This window comes from Triticum aestivum, chromosome 5D (assembly GCF_018294505.1).
Source record: "Triticum aestivum cultivar Chinese Spring chromosome 5D, IWGSC CS RefSeq v2.1, whole genome shotgun sequence".
Lineage (NCBI taxonomy): Eukaryota > Viridiplantae > Streptophyta > Magnoliopsida > Poales > Poaceae > Triticum > Triticum aestivum.
The window spans coordinates 540537707-540556318 of record NC_057808.1 but is presented as its reverse complement, the minus strand read 5'-3'; the positions used below and the strand labels follow the sequence as shown (position 1 = coordinate 540556318).

The 18612-nt window shown below is 44.9% G+C and overlaps 1 pseudogene across 1 annotated transcript; it reads left to right on the top strand.

Moving 5' to 3' along the window:
* The first annotated feature begins 1890 nt into the window (after nucleotides 1-1890).
* Nucleotides 1891-4116, top strand: LOC123123630 (probable inorganic phosphate transporter 1-8; annotated as a pseudogene). The gene has a single exon (XR_006460712.1). The product of XR_006460712.1 is annotated as a probable inorganic phosphate transporter 1-8 (transcript).
* The last annotated feature ends 14496 nt before the right edge of the window (nucleotides 4117-18612 follow it).

Here is an 18612-nt window from a genome sequence, read left to right as displayed (position 1 = left end):
GGTCGCCAGAGCGGCGGGCAGAGGGGAGGTAAATCCACGGGGTCGCCGCTGATGTTCAGAGGGAAAATTTTGACCTAGCCATGTAGAATTAGGGGAGAAAACGAGAGGAAGTCATGTTCTTTGTAGTAGAGCGTGCTGATCAGTCTCGTCTCGACTCTAGTTAAAACATAATCATGGTACCGCGGCCGCCGAATGCCATTTTGTGTTTATGCAAGGAGCCAAAACAAAGGTTGTCAAATTTGTCTACTGACGTCCGTAGACTGTTTACATCTAGGTGTGTCACCTCGTCCTCCTGGGACACGCTATAGCTGGAGACTTTATTAGGGTCTAAAGATTCCAGGATATGCCATCAAACCGTTGATCCCAAGAGTTCCCACGCAGTTTGGTTTAGTTTAGGAAATCTGGATAGCAACCGCTCAAAAACAAAAAGGAAATCTGGATAGCAACCAAACGGCAAGAGGACAGGAAAGCGCGTTCCCGGCCGGACTACAAAACGCATCTCCCGGGCCATCACCCACATGACATCGTTCACCCATTGCATGCATGATCGTTGGTTCAGCGAATTAATGAGTATAAACTAAAACCACGGCAATAATTATGAAACAAGAGGAGTGATAAATAAATATTCCAACTCACGGATACCAATTAATGGCTCTTTCCACACCGGTGGGTACGTTGCTTCACGCTAGCTTGACACAATTGTTTGACTTGACGTTCAAAAACTAAGCACAGCGGACTGTAGGTTCGTGTGAAAGACGCGATTTTCGTACTAGACAAAGTGATCACAATAATTGTTAAAGCCGCTAGGTAAGACTTGAGGAGTATATAAAACATGTGATTATCGTTGAATTTGCTTCTTCTTTTCTTTTTGGAACTCAACAAATGTGCTTGTTATTTTATGGAGGAGTCATGAGTCACCAAAGCTGCACCATTTTATTAAGGGTTTTGATATCTAGGTTCAGATGATATTTATCATGATGTCAATGGAGAGTGTTGTGCGATGTGCGGTGCTTCCAATGTGTCTGGATGTCCCCCTTTTTCTCGATGGTGTGTGGAGGAGCTCCAGGCAAAAGTCCAGTTCTGACCTTTGGTTGGTGCCAACAACAGTGGCGCAACGCCATCGGTCCCCTCCTTGGAGGCATTTTTGATGGAGCTCCATTCCACCCCCGTGGTGTTGTGGGATCATCGGGATAAATCCATAGGTCAAGGTCACTATAGCGGGTAATGACAATGTATGTGTCGCTTCCTCCATGGAGGAGTTGGGTGGATATCTTCACCGTCAGAGGCAGCGGGCGTCGAGGTAGCGAGGCTATGTGGTTACTCTATTATGGCCAAGGTCCCGTCTCGAGAAACAATGCGCGTGGGGGGAGGGGGGGAGGCGTGGTACTTATGAATTATGAGGCAGGGGCACTGCCTCAACGTTGCTTGGGTGAGTACCTTATGCCACCAGGACGACGAGGGGGCGAGGGTGTTAGCTTGGCTGACACGTTCCAGAGCAGGCGGTGGCATGTCGGAACAGCGACCATAGAAAGTGTGGTCGACGGACCATGTAGGGCCTCGCGTGAGCTCAGTGAAGAGGGCTCCTCGACATGGTATTCTCTGCACTCGGATATGAGTAATGCTACAACTACGGAGGGCTTATCGTAGTTTTACAGGCTCGGCTGATGTGGTCTATTTCTATTGGTAATTTGGCGGAAGCGGGGCCCACACTGAAATTCAAGGGAGAGAGATTAGTGAGGGAAGAAGTATCAGTCTGCTAAGTCTATATATAAGTCTAACAATTTTGCTGGGATATTGATATGTTGCATTCAGATCATATAATTTCCCATGATATCCTTGTCAACGATCGAGCATGGAAATTCCTCGGGATGGTAACAGCTTTACATGCAGTGAAACTTCATGCTACCGGGAGCTTAGACAAGAAAGCATATAATATGAGAGATATTCTCGGTGATTACCAGCTGCGGCCGGTCTCCTCCTCGCCTACTTATACCAGATAGCCGGCCCATTATTTCTGCACCACAACACAAGAAAGTCTTGCGGCCGGCCGGCACCGTCGTCTAGCTCTCACACTCGCACCGTTGCCCTGTGCAGCAGCAGCAGCATCATGGCGCGGTCGGAGCAGCAGGGGCTGCAGGTGCTGAGCGCGCTGGACGCGGCCAAGACGCAGTGGTACCACTTCACCGCCATCGTCGTTGCCGGCATGGGCTTCTTCACCGACGCCTATGACCTCTTCTGCATCTCCCTCGTCACCAAGCTCCTCGGCCGCATCTACTACACCGACCTCTCCAAGCCCGACCCCGGCACGCTGCCCCCGGCGTCGCCGCCGCCGTCAACGGCGTCGCTTTCTGCGGCACGCTCGCCGGCCAGCTCTTCTTCGGCTGGCTCGGCGACAAGATGGGCCGCAAGAGCGTCTACGGCATGACGCTCATTCTCATGGTCATCTGCTCCATCGGCTCGGGGCTCTCCTTCGCGCACACCCCCAAGAGCGTCATGGCCACGCTCTGCTTCTTCCGCTTCTGGCTCGGCTTCGGCATCGGCGGCGACTACCCGCTCTCCGCCACCATCATGTCCGAGTACGCCAACAAGAAGACCCGCGGCGCCTTCATCGCCGCTGTCTTCGCCATGCAGGGCTTCGGCATCCTCGCCGGCGGCATCGTCACCCTCATCATCTCATCCGCCTTCCGCGCTGGGTTCCACGAGCCGGCCTACCAGGACGACCGCGTCGCCTCCACCGGCACCGAGGCCGACTTCGTGTGGCGCATCATCCTCATGCTCGGGGCCGTTCCGGCGCTGCTCACCTACTACTGGCGGATGAAGATGCCCGAGACGGCGCGCTACACCGCCCTCGTCGCCAAGAACGCCAAGCTCGCCGCCGCCGACATGTCCAAGGTGCTGCAGGTGGAGCTCGAGGACGAGACGGAGAAGATGGACGAGATGGTGAGCCGCGGGGCCAACGACTTCGGCCTCTTCTCGCCGCAGTTCGCGCGGCGGCACGGCCTCCACCTGGTGGGCACGGCCACCACGTGGTTCCTGCTGGACATCGCCTTCTACAGCCAGAACCTGTTCCAGAAGGACATCTTCACGAGCATCAACTGGATCCCCAAGGCGCGCACCATGAGCGCCCTCGACGAGGTGTTCCGCATCTCCCGCGCGCAGACGCTCATCGCCCTCTGCGGCACCGTGCCCGGATACTGGTTCACCGTCTTCCTCATCGACGTCGTCGGCCGCTTCGCCATCCAGCTCATGGGCTTCTTCATGATGACCGTCTTCATGCTCGGCCTCGCCGTGCCCTACCACCACTGGACCACGCCCGGCAACCAGATCGGCTTCGTCGTCATGTACGCCTTCACCTTCTTCTTCGCCAACTTCGGCCCCAACGCCACCACCTTCGTTGTGCCCGCCGAGATCTTCCCGGCGAGGCTGCGCTCCACGTGCCACGGGATCTCGGCCGCCGCGGGGAAGGCCGGCGCCATGATCGGCGCGTTCGGGTTCCTCTACGCGGCGCAGGACCCGCACAAGCCCGACGCCGGGTACAGGCCAGGCATCGGCGTCCGCAACTCCCTCTTCGTGCTCGCCGGGGTCAACCTGCTGGGGTTCATGTTCACCTTCCTGGTGCCGGAGGCCAACGGGAAGTCGCTGGAGGAGATGTCCGGCGAGGCCCAGGACGACGAGGACCAGGCACGCGCCGCCGCCGCCGTGCAGCCGTCCACGGCCTAGTAGGCCGCCATATATTCCTTCACAACTCGTGCGTGCTAGTGAGGCAGCTGCAGGCTGTTGAGCTAGTCAAAGATCCGTAATTTGTTGGGTAATTTGTTTTGTGATACGTACACGCATAAAATACTATTACAACTATAGGTTTGCGGGCCACCCAACCTGCAGGGCCGGCTCATGTATATGCCCATGATATATACGTACATCAATCAATCAACTTGCAGTTGCAAATGGGTATTGCACTCAAAGTTTAGAGCTAGAGTGAGCAAAGCTAACGCTTGCTTGAGAGTTGGTCAGTGATGAGCCTAAGGACCTCAAGACTCTCTTCAGTCAACGAAAGAGAAATCTCAAACTATAATTGCACTCTGAGGTGGATAATTTTAATTTTAGTTCCTGTCACTGGTTACCTATTGGATTTGATTAATTTTGTGAGTAGTTCTAGGCTAGTCAAGAGTCTCCTTAATTTTGTGAGTAGTTCCTGTCACTGGTTACTTATTGGAGTAGTTTTCTAGTACTTCTTAGTCACTGAGTACTAACCAGTGAAAATAATATCATGGAGTGAAGTCATCTTCGAAGATTAAGGCACCAGACCGAATCATCTAAACTTTCTTGGTCAAAACCAAATGCATAATTGCATACATAAACCAGATCAGCTCTGAAAGAGAACAAAAGGTGTCAATCGGGAAAAGAAGAAGAGGTCATTAGGACATGTTTGGTTCTCTGCATCAAACCCAATGCACATCTGTTGGTTTATCTTGATATTAGCACCTTATTTACAGGGAAAGAAATGTTCGGACAAGCAAGAGTAAGATATTGCAACCCACCAATCCACATGACAGAGATATAGGTAGATACTGCCTTGCAATTTTCCGTGTGAGCACGGTGAAGAAGATCATTGGCATGTATACATGTGTTGGGTCAAGGTCATTCCCCCTGAGTCAACTCAAATCAGCCTTAAATCTAAGAAATTGACTGAGTCAAACAAAATCATTGATAGTAAACGAACTGGACAAACTGGAAATGAGGCAATCCACACCACAAGGGCAAGATCCGGCAATCACGATGGCATCGCCATAAATGCGCGAGAAAAATGTGTGTAATCTTGGCAAGCTTGGCAAGCTTGTAAAAGCAACCTCATCAGATAAATTATGTCAACAAACAAAATTGTGCATGTAAATATTTTAAAGAAATCGGACGGAGAGGGATTTAATTTGGAATAGTTCTTTGGACTATTACGCACCTAGTTATTACTGGGACCACAATAGCTGGCGAACGTTCGCTAGGAGAGATTGGCATTTGCAAATGTTGTAGATGACAAGTTTGGTTGTACGGGATTGGCGTTTCTTCAGAATGCATGTCATTTTCTAGAAAGAAGAGAAATTTTAACGCAAAAAAAGGCAGTATTTGCCGTCTCCCACCACCTAAAACTGTCCAAAAAAGACATTCGCTAACAAACAGTACTTCCTAACCACCAATCCACCACGACTAATAATCAGTAAAGAATAATCTAGAGCGAAGTCATCTCCGCAGATTATGCTAGTAATCAGAAGGGATTATCAAAACTTTCTTGGTCAAAAGCAAATGTATTATTGCATATAAAGGTGAGATCCTTTCGAGGAGAACAAAAGATGACATTGAGCACCCTTGGGCTTGCCGGCTTTTGGCATAGTCTGAACAACCTCAGCTTAAGGTGACATAGTCTGAACTGCTCATCCTAGGAATTTTTATCTTCTTTTCGAAACCTCATCCTAGGAATTGACTACATTTCTCAGAAGCACTAGGATCAGGGTATATATCCATGTAGCTTCTAATCAACTTCCTACAAGAGAAAACATGGCTCACCTTGAGAGGGACAGAGATGAGAGTTGACTTCGAAGGTTTAGAAAACGGAAGAAATTTGACAAATAGTGCCACCTCCCCATCTAAATAGCGTCAGCGCTAACCAAGGTTATGCCTGATTCTCATGAGAAAATTGCATTGTGTCATCCAGCCATTGTTTAATCATAGGGATGCATGCAAGCGGGCGGACACGATATGCCTTCCTTGCCCACCAATATCCCTGTCGATGGCCTAGTCAAAATGTTTGAGGTGCTTTTTGGCAACACGATTAGTTTGTGCGCCATGCCGTTCATTCTGTCTTGTCACTAACACAACCGCACACAAGTTGACAAGTAGCATAGCAGTTAACACGTTAGTGTGGTATTGGTATAGCTTATAAGTTTGGTCTGTGAGTGTGAGGACCACCTGTTTAGCCATCAGATACGTGGGTTTAGCTTTGGTGCCTTTGACAATTTCCGTCAAAATACCTTATAACTAGGGGCACGGTAAGTCCGCAAATATCCTCTACTTGTATCTTTTTTCTGAAGGTCAGAGGGGGTAAAACACCACCTGAATATTTTTCATTCATAGTTGCCTATAAGGCCAGCCAAGATGGTGGCTTCAAGCACACTGATGTATTACTTTGTAAGGTCTTTGTGAATAATTAATAAAATGGATGCATGCATTGTCCAGATGCAGAGGCGGGGGTATATCCTCCTTTTCCAAAAAAAAAGTTGCCTATAAGGCTTTGTAGCCTCTTATTACAAAGATAGGTTCAAATGAACCAGAGCTCACAGGGATTACATGGGAGATGTATCAAGTTCTGACTATCAGTGAGGATTTCGGCCTCTTCAGACTGCCTAACAGTCCAACACACGGCATACCTCGGGTGACATTTTGCCTTTTTGGAGATTTCCGCTTCAGGACCATTATTCATGTTTACCATCACGTTCAGTATAGGAAGGTACCAACACAACATAGACCTACAAATCAACTGCTCGCTATTTCAAAGTGACCGCTCAAGTCGATATCCGTGTGGCGGAGCTAGCAAATTGCCAAAGCCTGGGCACGTCATAAGCTCTAGTTTACTTTGCTCTAATAAACACCACAAGTGTCATATTTGGATCAACGTCATGTGTAATATATGCACTTCTTTTTCATATATCGTAGAAGTACATAAAAACATTAGATGCAATACCAAATAATTTTCTTAAACAATTCGACGTTTATTATACTAGAAAAAGTCCAATCTCCGATGTTTATGTTCATGTTCACGTTCATCCCTTTGATGTAGGCTTTGCTGCGATGCCACTTGTGAATTTCTTTAGTTAAACAAAAAAAATCTGTTCAAATCTAAAATTTAAACAAGCATAATTTGAATTGGCACAATCAACGTTGAGTCACACAATTTGTCGTTAAATTATATAGAACTACTCACCTAGTTGTTGCACCCCCGTTGGAGCTAGATGTAATTCCGGTGAGGGAGTCGCCGCTTTGGCCCTCGCACTTGTGCTTTCGATCGTGACTATCACTGGCCCGAGTCGAGGCCCCGCCGGCTGCCATATATCTGGTCGGCTAATACGTCTCCAATGTATCTATAATTTTTGCTTGTTCCATTCTGTTATATTATCATTCTTAGATGCTTTACAATCATTTTATACCAATTTTATATCATCTTTGGGACTAATCTATTGACATAGTGCCCAGTGTCAGTTGTTGTTTTTTGCTTGGTTTTTTACTTCATAAAATATTAGTATCAAACGGAGTCCAAACACAGCGAAACTTTTTATAGATTTTTTCTGGATCAGAAGACAACTGTTGGGCCAAAGAATACCAGAGGGGGGCTCCGAGGGAAGCACAACCCACCTGGGCGCGCACCGCCTCTTTGCTCTATGAATACCCCGAAAATCCAAAAACCCTAGGGGAGTCGACGAAACACAATTCCAGCCGCCGCAAGTTCTAGAACCACCAGATCCAATCTAGACACCATCACAGAGGGGCTCATCATGCATCCTCATTGGTACCTCTCCGATGATGCATGAGTAGTTCATTGTAGACCTACGGGTCCGTAGTTAGTAGCTAGATGGCTTTCTCTCTCTCTCTCTCTCTCTCTTGATTCTTAATACAATGGTCTCTTGGAGATCTATTTGATGTAACTCTTTTTACGGTGTGTTTGTTGGGATTCGATGAACTTTGAGTTTATGATCAGATCTACTTATCCATCAAAGTTATTTGAGTTTCTTTGATCTCTTATATGCATGATTACTTATAGCCTCGTATTTCTTATTCGAATTTTCGGTTTACTTAGGCCAACTAGATCGATTTTTCTTACTATGGGAAAAGGTGCTTTGTGATGAGTTCTATTGTGCGGTGTTCTATCTCATTGACAGAAGGGGCAGCAAGACACGTATGTATCGTTGCTATAAAGGATAACAAGATGGGGTCTATTCCTACATGAATAGATTTTGTCTACATCATGTCATCGTTCTTATTGCATTTTTCCGTTTCTCCATGAACTTAATACACTAGATGCTTGTTGGATAGCGGTAGATGCAGGAAGGAGTCGGTCTACTAATCTTGGACGTGATGCCTATATAATGATCATTGCCTAGATATCGTCATAATTATTTGGAGTTCTATCAATTGCCCAACAGTAATTTGTTTACCCGCCGTATGTTATTTTTCTCGAGAGAAGCTACTAGTGAAATCTACGGCCCCCGGGTCTATTCTTTACCATATTTGCTTTGAGATCTATTTTTATTTGCTTTTGTTTTCAGATCTATTATTCTAAAAACCCAAAAATACCTTACTGCACTTTTTCTTTATTTATTTGTTTTGTTTTATCGCGAAATCTATTTATCCAAAATCATACAAACCAATCTATCTTTTACTTGAGACAGATTGACAACCCCTCTTACGCGTCGGGTTGCAAGTATTTGTTCTTTGTGTGCAGGTATCGTTTACATAGTGTTGCTTGGTTCTTCTACTGGTTCGATAACATTGGTTTCATAACTGAGGGAAATACCTACCGTAGCTGTGCTGCATCATCCTTTTCTCTTCGGGGAAATACTGACGCGGACACGAGCCATCGTCGGGCTCTTGCCGGCTCTCGGCACTCCACCGGCTAGTACACCTCCTTAATCGACGGTTAGCTAGGGCAATGTGTGCGCCGCCGATCGTCAATTCCATCTGGCGAATCGCAAGTCCTTCCTCTAACAAGATGGCGTCCTCAATCAATGGATTCTAAATCGTGTTTCACGAGTTGGCTTCTCTTATGGGCTGCTGCGAGCATGGCCTATGGCCTCCTGTTTGTAGCGATAAAGGCCCAGTACAAAGGGAATGCTCAAGCTGGCCCACATAGTGCAGTTTGTTTGTTTCCGGCGTTTATTTCATGAGTTTTCAGCATATTTCAACTTGTAAGGGGTTGTTTGGAGGCTATTTTTTTTAAATAATACATTTTTTTAATTACAGAAATATTACGCGAAAAAAAGAAATTTCAAAAATAATACACCGTCGGCCCGCTGCAGGCCGATCGTCCCACAGCAGGCCGATCGGCTAGCAGCAGGCCGACTGCAGGCCCGGCTGGCACGCGGCAGCCTGTGGTTGGTCGGGCCACGTCGCGCGAGGGGGAGGCAGTGGGCTGTCGGCTTGTGCGCCCCTGTCGGCCTACCGCCCGCCGATCGGCCAACTGCTGGCCGATAGGGGGCTGTAGCCTGACACGCTGGCCGGCCCGGCCTTATCCTCTCCTTCCTTCCTCTCCTTCCTCCATTCTTCTTCTCCCGTTGCTCCTTTCTTCTGTGTTCTTCCTTCTCCTCTCTCTACAGAAAAATGGCACCCATTTGTGCACCTAAATGAGCAACATTTTCGCGATTTTGGCACCGTGAATGGGTTCAACTCATTTAGGGCAGCCAAAAGAGGTGTCGATCTACTGACGGGGTAGCTCGTGGTGGTCGTGGTGAGCATTTTGGTGGAGGTGGTGGTGGTGAAGTTGTGGCAGTGTGGTGGTGGTGAAGTTGGGGCAGTGTGGTGGAGGTGAAGCTGTTGTTCGTCGTGCTTCGTTGGAGCCGGAGCACCGGCAGTTTTTCGTTCGTCGTTCATCGTTCGTCGTTCGTCGTTCGCACGCACGCTTCAAGGGTATATTTCAGCCCACATTTTATTTTTTGTAGGTGCTCCGGTAGTATACGTAAATATTGTTATTTGCCTCGGTAGTATAAGTAAATATTTGTGTGCGATTATTGTTATTTGGCCCGGTAGTATAGTAAATATTTTTATTTGGCCCGGTAGTATACGTAAATATTGTTATTTGCCCCGGTAGTATACGTAAATATTATTCGTTCGCACGCACGCTTCGTTCGATGTGAAATAAAATTTGTGTGCGATTATTGTTATTTGCCCCGGTAGTATACGTAAATATTTGTAGTTGCTATGGTAAATTTTCGTAATATAGTTTTAGGTGTGTGAATTGTATTAGTTGTTAGTGGGGATAATAAGTTGTTGCTTAATAGTTGACACGTACACATGTGCGTGATAAGAAGTTTGAAACATGGATAAAAAGTTCGAAAGAAGCGACAAATTTTTTTAAATTGATTAAAATTAAAAATACATCAACATGGGCCATATAATTCAAATAAACTGAATTATCATATTTGTCGGTTATATTATTATTATTATTTGAGGCCTATTTATTATTAGTAAACATGGGCCTATTTATCATATTATTATTAAAACAAGAGTCAAGCAACTCATCATAATCGTCCACATAGATTAAATTATATTGATCGTGAAATTTACTATGGTCCTGGTAATATATAGACATGTCTAGTACTTGTATTTCGTTGTTGAAAAAAAAATAGGTGAGTCGAGATGTCCGATGTAGTGAAGTTGAGATTTTACTATGGTCCTGGTACTGTCCAAACAAATGAGTTGGGAGCAGATCTGAGTGAATTTACTCACATAGAGGTGGCAATCAGCGCACCACAAACATGGTCTGTTAGTCAGTTGAAAGAATGGATTGCGGCAAGTTTAGGTCTTGATACTGAAACACACACCGTCGGTGTTCATGCATTGTGGACACGGTCAAGTTCAAAAATTTACTTTTATTTGAGGCCAATAGAGGGAGACTCCGATTGGGTGCGGTGGTTACAAGGTTGTGAACGAAGGGGATGCAATCTTGTTGCTTTAGTGCTTCCCGTCGTGAAGGAGGTCACTGCACATGAAGGTGAGGGTGGCTACGAAGGACAGAGCAGTCAGGTAGAAGGAGGAAATGCTTATGGTTACGAACAAGGACAGAGCAGTCAGGTAGGAGGAAATGCTTATGGTTATGAACCAGGGCAGAGTAGTCAGGTAGAAGGAGGAAATGCCGATGGTGATTACAATGGCGAGGTGGACGCTGACGAGGTAGATGGGCACATGCAGAACCAGATGGAAGAAGAAGACACCGATGTTGAAAGGGGTCATGCCGATGATTCTGACGAGTCAGATGAAGAAGAAAATGCAGAGGAGGTCCCGAATCCTGCATGGTGGAATCATGACTTATCATCTGCAATGACCGTGAATGATAGACATGATTCAGCCTGGCAATATCACCAGAACAATATTGCGACGGGTGCTATGTATCCGAACAAGCAAGCCCTGAAGGATGCAATAATTAATTGGGCAATGTCCACGCAAAGGGTTTTCAAAGCTGAGGTGTCCAGTCAGAAATTCCTGACAATGGTATGCAAGAACGCAGATTGTCCCGCAAGGGTGCACGGCTTTCTCCCTAAGTATGGCACAAGTTGGGTGATAAGTGACTTAGTTAATCACACTTGTCTTATTCCCTGCATCCCTCAAGATCATGCCAACCTTTCATCCACGCTTATTGCTCGATTGTTTTACGATGAGATAGTGCAAGGCAAAGCTATGTACTTATGTACGAGACATATGCCTACTCTATTTTAGTACTCTGTTATCGGAACTACAAGATCATATTTAGATAGAACATAATATTCATACAACGAGACATTACAAACAATTAGATAGAACTACATCTAAATTAAATGGCACGTAACTGAACTCACAACATACAGCATAAAAACTACATGAAGTCATCATCGTCATCCTCAATCGATGCAGAACTCTTGCCCTTCGACGATGAAGAACTCTTGCCCTTCGACGATGCAGAAACCTTGCCCTTCGATGATGAAGAACTCTTGCCCTTCGACGATGCAGAACCCGGAAGGGGCGGCATGAAGATATCATCTTCGTCCTCGCTCTCCTCAGTCCATAAACATGGATTATTTGCTGCAATCCTTCTGAAAGTTTCACTCTTCGGCACCACTACCTTCTTCCACCTGTCATGCAACCTAAGAAGTTCTTTACGTACCTCATCATAGGTCCTTTCAGGCCACCCAGACCTACGTAATTGGTGAGCCAACTCATTCATTATGGTGTCACTACCGGTGAGTTCGTCCCATGGAACTATCCTATTATCCATCCTGAAATCGGTAGCTAGCCTCAGAAGAGTCCTGCTCATCCCAGGGTGAAAACTACGATCGAAAGGATAATGTGACATCTCAACTACACTACACTGCAATGCTTATCCACCTCCGTCTGAAGGGGGTTTTATAGTTAGACAGGAGAAAATGGCGGGAAAGCGAGCTCTAGTATGGCGGGAAATGGGTGGCGGGAAAAGGGTGGCGGGAAAGAGTTGGCGAAAAATGGGTGGCGGGAAACGGGTGCCCGGAAACGGGTGGCGGGAAACGAGTGGCGGGAAAGGGTTGGCGGGAAATGGGTGGCAGGAAAGGGGTGGCGGGAAACGGGTGGCGGGAAATGGGTGGCGGGAAAGCGAGCTCCAGTATGGCGGGAAATGGGTGGCGGGAAACGGGTGCCGGGAAACGAGTGACGGGAAAGGGTTGGCGGGAAATGGGTGGCGGGAAAGGGGTGGCGGGAAATGGGTGGCGGGAAATGGGTTGTGCGGAATACGTCAAAGTTTTACAAAATAAACAACCGATCATTCGAAAAAAAAATACTGGCCATGCACCAGTCGGCCCACAGCAAGCCTAGTCGGCCCACTGCAGGCCTATCGGCCAACTGCAGGCCGACTGGGCCTGATCTGGTCGCCGACAGCCTAATCGGCCAGCAGCAAGCTGATGGGCCACCAGTCGGCCTGCTGTGGGCTGACTGGGCTCAGTCGGCCTGCAGCGGGCCGACGGTGTATTATTTTTAAAAATTCTTTTTTCAGCGTAATATTTCTGTAATTTAAAAAAAATGTATTATTTAAAAAAATACACCTTGTTTGGATATGGGATTTATACCAAACTTGTTTCCACTAATCTCTATATACTATTGAAAAGGGATCCGCCCTTGTTGTGATGGTTCGACCTCCTTCCCACGTATGATCCATCCTCTCATCCATTGCTTCTTCCATTCCCGCCTGAAAAAAAGGCAATAAAAGAAGAAGAAAATAGACCGCGATCCATGAACGCACGTCCCACGCACATGCAGTCGTCTTCATCGTGATGGTTCGACCTCCCACCTAGCTTGATTTCCATACAGTAAAAAGGATCAGGCCAAGCGCACGTAGTTCAGCGAGAAAAGAAGGAAAGTTGTAAAATCAGCTCACGCACGCACGACTCGGCAAAAACTGCGGCAACCCACACATAGATGTCCCGAGTCAATCACGCTGATGGTGCTTGAACCTGACGCAAACAGTCACTTTGGTGCTAGAACTAGTGACATACTTTGAATTGGTGCAATAACTTGGCTCGTGCATGCAAATACGATGCAAATCTATGCTCCGAGCCGCTGACTAGGCACACCAACATGGTATGGGGCCCACTGTTAGAGACCCAAAGGCAGAGAGGAGGGCGTTTGGCTAGTTTTTTTGTGAAAACACCCTCAATTTTTTCATTTCTCAGAAAAGCCCATGACGACGTTGGAGAGGTGGCCTTTCATTATTATAATTTTGCCTGTATGACCCGCTGGATCCCGTCTATTGCAACATACCGAAAATTATCTATTAAAAAAGAGGCACCTGTGTGTTGAGCCGGTCAGCTGTTGGTAACTCGGAGTCGGTGCTGGCCAGTACAGCCTTCACGTCTTTCGTTCTTCTTAGGAGAACTTTTTTTTTTCCTGAGAAACTCTTCATAATGTAGGAGAACAGAGGTGCTTGTGGGGCTGAAATGGGCTGCCTTAAATGCGGCCCATTTGCTCTTATTCGTTTTTCGAAAAAATTCTTGTAAAAAATCTACTCTAATCTCAGTAATAAAAATAACGTCTAAATATCTGTGAGGTATAAATATTATACATACCAGAAAAAATAAAATTATTTTCTAAAATGTTCACGTATTATTTTAAAAATATACATATATATGTAAATATTCAGATTTAAATATAATACATATATTTTAAATATTTTTTGAATTATAAAAATGTTTGCATAATTTAGAAAAATCTTAGTTTTAAAATTACAATGTAAATTATTTTTTTACTTCTACAAACACTTCAATAATTATACGCAAAGTTGTATAGTTCAATGTTTGTATACTGAAAATACGCATAATTTATGCGGGCAACATTGAAAGGCGGCCTCCATCATCTGTGTCCGTGAATTGCCCTCCCCTCCCCCCCCCCCCCCCCCCCCCTCCCGTTCCGCGGAGGGATCTGGAAGGAAATTTGCGGGTCACTGTTGAAGATGCCCTTATTTACAGGGAAATGTCCGGACGGGCAGAAATAAGGTATTTCAACCCACAAACTCAATGGTTGTCCACGTGACAGAGATAGAGGTGGATAATGCCTTGCAGTTTTCCATGTGAGCACGGTGAAGAAGATCATTAGCATATATACTTGTCTTGGGTCAAGGTCCTTTCCCTGAGTCAGCCCAAATCAGCCTCAAATCAAAGAAAATAACTGAGTCAACCCAAATCATTGCTAGAAAAAAGAATTGGACAGGCTGGAAATGAGGTGATCCACAACATGAGGGCAAGATCCGACAAACACGATGTCATCGACATAAATGCGCAAGAAAATGTGTGTTATTTTTCTCTCTGGTTACAGAAATCTGTTAAATTGTACTCCCTCCGTCCGAAAAAGTTTGTCCTTTAAATGGATGTATCTAGCACCAAGTTGATACTAGATACATCTACTTGGTGCTAGATACATCCATTTAAGGGACAAGCTTTTTCGGACGGAAGGAGTACATGCAAATAGAACGCAACAAGCGTTGTAAAAGCAAGCTCAGCAGATACATTATGTCAACCCAAATAATTGTGCGAATATTTCCAAAAAATCACAGATAGAGGGATTTAATTTGGACAATGGCGCGCGTGGTTATAGCTGTTGGCGCTGACCCTCTAGTCTCAGACTAGCAGACTTCCATACTTTGAGCTCGGATTCAAGTACAAACACTAGCTGCCACACGTACGGCTGGCTCATTTTGCTCGCCGTGCTGCAAATGCGTGTAACTGTCAAATCTTAAAGAGTAAGCACTCTTCGTAGGCAAAGAATTAACCTCAAGGCTCTCTTCAGTCAGTGAAGAGAGATTATTTGCCGTGATTATACTCACTGATTGGTCTGTTTATATAGTACACATACATGTTCAATTACAAGTCATTAGTACGTGGGTAAATCAAGAGAGAGCTCTGTAGACCTTCTACATTCTAGCACTAAGCTATAATTGCTAAGCATTACAACTCTTGATGCTAGACAGCACTAAGGGCGTGTTCTGATCTCCTCCGGTTCCACGCTTCACAAATTCCTGAAGCAGATCTGAGCCGAACGAAATAGCACCGAGAAGTTGCCACCGCCAAGCTCCACCTATACGAAAAGCTGGAGTTAGCCAATATTACAATCGAATTGCCACCGCCAAGTGAAGCCATCGAATTGGTACGCTCCCTCAAACAGATCGCTAGTTCGCTCCCTCAACTGAATCGCTACAGGGGCTCATTCCCTTGATGTGTAGCCCAAACTGGGCTGCCTCCAACGGCCCAAACTGACGCCCAACCAGGCCAGCAACCTCCCAGCTGGGCTTTAGCGATGGGAGAAGCTACGCACGACGCCGAACGCTTGGGAATCGCCAGCTAAAGCAAGAAGCTGGCTAGGGAAGCTGGATTTGGGAAGTTTTGTGAAGCTGGAGGAGATCAGAACACGCCCTAACTCGTCACATTTGATACGCCCCCTCAATCTCAACAGACGGAGACAAGATTGAGATTGCGATGACATCGGTCTAGCATTAGCTTTGTGCATGGTTTGGTGAACACATCCACGACCTTATCTTCCGAAGCACTGAGCCGGACCTCTAAAGCTCATAGTGCCACCTTCTCTCGGACGTAGTGGAAGTCGACCTCGATGTGTTTTGTCCTTGCATGAAACATTGGGTTCACTATAAGATAGGTAGCTCCGAGGTTATCACACCAGAGTACAGGAGGGCGCGGCTGCGATATGTTCAACTCTTTGAGTTATGATTGTACCCAAGTAACTTCTGCAGTCCCATTTGTGAGTTCCTTGTACACTGCCTCTGTAGATGAGTGTGACATGGTTGATTGTTTTCGGGTGCTCCGGGAAATTAAGGTTGGTCCAAAGAAGACCGCAAAGCCACCAGTTGAGCGCCGATCATCAGCGCATCCAAGCCAATCCGCCTTTGTGAAGACACTCAAGAGTGTAGCATCACCAATGCCCTCGGTGATGGTCTCTGCCGGTGTAAGGATGGTGCCATCGACGTAGCCGTAGGAGCCTTGCGCGCGAAGGACAGGGATGACCTGAGTTTTTCAAAGAAGAAAAGTCTCCCTTGTGAGGCGGATTGTGATTAGGTTGGCGATGGCAGCAATGGAGGTGGAGCTAAACGAGATGATCGCGCTGGAGGTGCCATCACTGGAAGCAGGAGCGATGGACATGGTGAGGAGAAAGATCGTGCTCCGATACCAAGTGAAGAGAGATCCTTTGCCGTGATCATACTCACTGTATTGGTCTGTTTATATATTACATATACATGTTCAGTTACAAGTCACTAGTACATGGATAGTCAAGAAAGAGGTCTATAGACCTTCTACATTCTGGCACTAAGCTACAATTTCTAAGCGTTACAACTCTTGATGCTAGACAACACTAACTTGTCATATTTGACACAGTCAACGAAATTAGTGAAAGCTCAGACAAGTATTACACTCTGAGATGGATAATTTTGATTGTAGACCCTGTGATGATTACTTATTGCTCGGATTAATTTGGCCAACACTAGTTGGTTATTAAAGGATTTCCCGTTAAATTTGTAATGTCACAGTTCTTCCCAACTACCAATCCACCACGCACTAATAAACAGTAAAGAATAATCTGAAGTGAAGTCATGTCCGCAAATTATGCTAACAATTAAGGCAGCAGAAGGGATCATCCAAACTTTCCTGGTCAAAACAAATTGCATGATGGCATATCAAATTAAAATGAGATCATTTCTGAAGAACAAAAGTTGGCACCGAGCACCCTTCGGCATGGCATAGTCTGAACAACAGTAGCTTACGATGACATAGTTTGAACTGCCCATCCTAGGATTTTTTATGAGGTAAATACACCACTGGTGCTTGAACTTGCCATGAATGTGCACTTCAGTGGCTGAACTTGCAAAATACATCGAACTGGTTTCATAACTTGGCATGGACGTGCAAATACGGTTCAAATCTCGTTTGTATACGTATGTGATGCTGACGAGGCGTGCCAACATGGCATGGGACCCGTTGTCAGTGACTGGATCGCGGGAACAAGGCTTGTGGCCTGGTTTTATGCGGAGAAGCCCCCAAAATTATTATTTTTCTTAAAAAAGGCCCTTAGAGAGAAACTGATATTTTTTTAAAAATATATTAATTATGAAAATCGGTCTAGGGTTCGAACTAGCAAACACGCGCACATGGGCGTGTGGGTAACCGGTTGACCAATTGAAATTTACTGTCATTTAAGGATTCATATTCTTTATAAAAATAAAGTTGAACAACATAAATTAAAAAATAATATTAAAGAAATATTGTGTTGTTGATTCCAACCTGCAACCAAGGCCAAAACAGCGGCCAAGTTTTCAACATGTTTGTTTTTTTTCATTTCAAAATTTAGTGAAAAATACGTAAATTATAATTGTGTGTCACAAACAATATACATATATTGAATATAAATTACGTTAAAATAGTTCATATAATTTCATAAAATCTATGCAAGAATTTAGTAAAAATAGACATATTTAAGTTATGACTTAAAAATATATTTTATAACAAAAAATGTTCATATTTTAATAAAATTTTAAAGTAATTTTGGAAAGGTTCATATATTTAAATAAATTCTCATATAATTTAATATTTACACATTTTGAATAAAATATTCATGTAGTATATAAATGTGCTCGTGCTTTATGAAAACTGTGTTCTTTTATAAAGTTTGTATAGTCTATAAAAGTTTGAGTGTTTTCTGAAAAAATACAAGCCTAGCGTGCCCTTAGATTGCGGATCCTCACATGAATAATAGTTAAATCAAATAATTTTTCCTCACAAAAAAACATGAATCATATAAACATTTTTATCATTCATAAATATTGTCAATTGTATGAATATGTTTTAAAACAACACTTGGTTCTTTTTAAATGACATGAAGATTTTTGCATTCTTTTGAATATGTTTGTTATACAATCATAAGAGTACTTGTACTTTTCATAGTACATGAGACCTCATTGGTTGGAGTGGCATCCGTGGCTAGTGTACCATCTTTGGTCGGTTGTTCAAATCACAGACTTGGTACTATGTTTGCTGGATTAAATTCCTTTTATTTATGTTGTTCGGCCAAATGTATAAATAAAGCTTATGAATCATTAATTAGCAGCAAATGTGAATTGGTCAGACTGGCTAGCCACGCATGCATGTGACTGGTAGGTTATTGTTTTTATTTTATACTAATAATTTGTCAGTTTCCCCTTAGAGTAGAGGGCCTTTTTGTAAGAAAAAAAATAATATTTTTTTTTCACAAAACCCAGTCCACACGCCTTGTTTTTGCTATCACTAACAGTGGGGCCCATGCCATGTTGGCGTGCCTTGTTAGTGTTGTGGACGTATACAAATGAGATTTGAATCG